This window comes from Anopheles merus, chromosome 2L (genome assembly GCF_017562075.2).
Source record: "Anopheles merus strain MAF chromosome 2L, AmerM5.1, whole genome shotgun sequence".
Lineage (NCBI taxonomy): Eukaryota > Metazoa > Arthropoda > Insecta > Diptera > Culicidae > Anopheles > Anopheles merus.
The window spans coordinates 8,768,823-8,772,459 of record NC_054083.1 but is presented as its reverse complement, the minus strand read 5'-3'; the positions used below and the strand labels follow the sequence as shown (position 1 = coordinate 8,772,459).

Sequence of the window (3,637 nt, the reverse complement as noted above, 5' to 3'; positions counted from 1 at the left end):
TTGTTTTTGATAAGTGTGTCACATCTGTTATTTGTTTGAATGGACGGCCTGAACTCTTCCGGTTGCGTTGCTATGGTATGATCTGATTTGCTGAATGTGTTATAATGAATGTGTTACAATGGTGTGGTTTGGCTTTCCAAAGTGTGTTACAATGTGTCTATAGCTGATAGTGTGTATTATAATCAGTTTTGTATAGCAGATATGCTACACAACTATTTATTGTTCAGCTAACCTTTGTTTTGATATTTAACTTGAAGGGAGATTTTTTCTGATCAGATGCCGCAATCTCAATGCCACTCTCATATACACCACCTAAAGTGGATATCACCTTGTGGTATAGAGTATATAGACAGAGCGTATTTGTATGTATATAAAATTAGAATTAAATTAGTTTAGTGCAGGACGAATGAGGAAGCAGCGATCGGATGCGCCGATCGCTCGGCCACTTCTCTCGCAACCATTGGCCAGTTCGGACCAATAAAGCATAAAGCAATAATAAAGTAATAAAGTTAAGCTCGAACCCAAAAGCTTACACGCATTATGATATGAAAAAATTAAACAGATTTTGGTATGTTTGATAATTTTATTTCTATATGTTACCCGTATCCGTTCGAATTCACTTATATAATAAAATAGTAATTCATTTAATCATAGCTCATAGCTTTTACAAATATCGCAGTTTCCATCATAAATATTCAGTCTTTTTACGGCTATTTAATTTTTCTTAGCCTATTGGAAAATAAATCATTTTTGTTGTTCAACAAGAGAAATGTTAAACATACAGCCTTTTTTAAGATTTCGCTAACATAGTTCAAAGGTTAATATTTGTATATGCATCACAGTTCGTTCAGTTTACTTCATCTCATTGTACTAATTCTCTATTGTCTAATATTTAGCTTGAATAGCTTAAATGATAATATTTGTATATACATCACAGTTCGTTCAGATGACTTCATCTTATTGTTAATTTCGGTTAATGGTTAATTTCGCTTGCGTTTCGTTGCAGTTGTTTTAAATTCATTTAAGTTCGTTCTTGCCGGTGCATGTTTCAATTTACCTTGAATGTAGGTCTCAACATAAGCATAATCGACCTCTATGCCAAAGTGATTTGTTGCTATTGATTGAAAAAGCCGTAACACATTTTTAAATTCACTAAATTTGTGTTTCGGTTCTGGGTTACCTCTTCCCGACCAACTGCATGTAGCAAAAAAATTTCTGTCGAAAAGTCTATCAAGAGCTTGATGTATCCTACTATTTGCATCTTCAGCATTTATATCAGCATCTATGCGCTGAGTTGTTGCATAGAAAAAATGCTTGTCATTTAATTTGCTATCCAACTCAGCTAATTCATCAATAGTTTTGATTTTTTCTATGTCAAGCGAAAGCGCGTTAAGCCGTGCATTTGCCATAGGTTTTAAGATATTGAACATATCACTAATCATAACAAACATTTGTGAATTTCTTGTTTCTGTTTTTTTTTTACGATTTGCACGACACAAGGAACAGCATGTGTGTACTCGTTCGCTCTGCTTCTGATTTTTACCAACTGGTTCTGTTATGTTGCTGTGCTCCACTGTATCATCATATTCTATCGGTTCATCATTAGAATTTGTTCGATCAACCATATCAACGGAATCATGCTGGGTCGGCGAAACAATGGGCAATGTGCTTGTTTTTACCGTGGCCGTTTTCGACGAAGGAAACGCAGTTTTCAAGTCCGATGGCGACCCAGTAACACGAGGTAAGTTTACTGTTTCTGTTAATGAAATTTTCTTCACCGTAGACTCATCGGATGCAGCTCTGCTAGACGTCGCCAATGGCGGAATTTAATAATCGGGATAATTTAAAGCTGCAATGGTTTCTGGTGCCGCTCCCTTTGAAGCCAATACCAGTGTTTCTTGTGTAGGCGCTGCTGGTGGTATGGTCCGAATCTCGGTTTCCGAAGAGATAATTTGTATAGAAGGCATGGCGGAAGAAAGAAATGAAACTTCTGCAGCGGGCGACATTTACTTGTTAGAAACTGCAGCGGTGTAGTGAAAAGTGGCTGGCGTTGTTGAAGTTGATCGAGGCAATAGCCCAACAGACACACTTTGCGCTGATACCGATGGTCCAATTTGCCTTATGATGGTTCCTGAAGGAAGCACACATGGTGTTTTTATATACACTGAAGGCTCAGACCCCACATAACTGGACGAGGATCGTGTTTCAGGTGCAGGCGTTACCAACGCACCATGCGAAGACACCGATTTTAAAAAGGGCTTAACCTCGGTTCCAGTATGGAATGCATCCGTTGTAGTCACTTTCACTTGACCCCCAGCGTATGATGGGACATATACTGTAGCAGCAGTTGTCGATGGCTGCATACGCCAAGCCGTTGTCGTTCCCGATTTAGCCACAGTGGATGCACCATGCGCAGACATCGACGGTGTCACGATCCGAACCATGGTTCCAGAAGGAAGCCTAGCTAAGGTCGGCATTCCTACCGTAGGCTCAGAGTATGATGTTACTGTTGCAGTAGTCGTCGATGGCTGCATATGCCAGGCCGTACTTGTTCCCGACGTAGGCACTGCTGCTGAACCGTGCACAGATACCGTTGGTGCAGGGAAACGGATCATGTTTCCTGATGGAAACATAAATGCCCTAGGCATTCTAACCGACGAGATACTTGAAGGTACAGCAGCATACGACGAAGGCTGCAAGCCATATATTCCTCCGCTATACGTGGCTGATGTTGGTGTTTTTCCCGTCGATGCTACTACGGATGTTACAGCACCTGCCGTGGATGGTGCAATGGTCCGGATCACGGTCCCACAAGGAAGCAAAGCTGCCGTATTCAAATTAATCGAAGTAACAACGGATGAGGCAGCAGAATTCACATTGATTGCCGACGTCGATGGCTGCATTCCGTATATGTTACCGATAGAATGCGTAGTAACGGGAGACACAACTTCAGCAACACCTGTTACGGATGATTCTCGATTAGCTCGATTCACTTTGCATCTTGGTCGGCCAGTTGGTACGCTCGATAAGGGCATAACAGTTGGTCCATGCACTATAACTGGCACAGCAGGTTCCAGCGGTTCATTTTGCGATTCCACCATATTTTGGTCACAAAACAAATGCTTTGCGGGTGTCGACATCTGTAGTAAATGAATGTTTAATTACGATATTTAACTCATTTCCTTCCTTCTAATAGTAACAAATAAAATTACTCACTTTTACTTCTTCTTACTTTCCAGGACAATATCACTGTTTTGCAAACACACAAACGATGCACGGCTGTAAAATACTATATTAGAGGTTAGTGAACATTCTTCCATGTAAACCATTAAACTAAAAGTAATTTGTAATGTTTTTCACTAACTTTTGTTTCCTTTTCCAGTTCCACTATTCAAATAACTCCGACGCGTTCAACTATTTGGCCGATATGAAATGTAAATAAAGTTTGATTTGACAGCTTTGAATAAACGCAGCAAGCTACGACACGCACACCATTGCAAGATCCGCGATGTTTCACTCACACAATGAAAGAAAACAACCTCGCGAATTCGAGAGAGCGTACCGTGTATTTTGAATGCAAACGAGAGAGCGCACTCCTCTCCCAGGGAGCGCTCCATCCGCCATTTTTAATTTCGAG

The 3,637-nt window shown here is 40.5% G+C and overlaps 1 long non-coding RNA gene across 1 annotated transcript; it reads left to right on the top strand.

The window, feature by feature from the left end:
• Positions 1 to 1,536: 1,536 nt before the first annotated feature.
• LOC121594501 lies at positions 1,537 to 3,428 on the top strand. Its single transcript, XR_006004983.1, has 3 exons — positions 1,537 to 1,741; positions 3,240 to 3,300; positions 3,383 to 3,428. It is a non-coding gene; the product is annotated as an uncharacterized LOC121594501 (long non-coding RNA).
• The last annotated feature ends 209 nt before the right edge of the window (positions 3,429 to 3,637 follow it).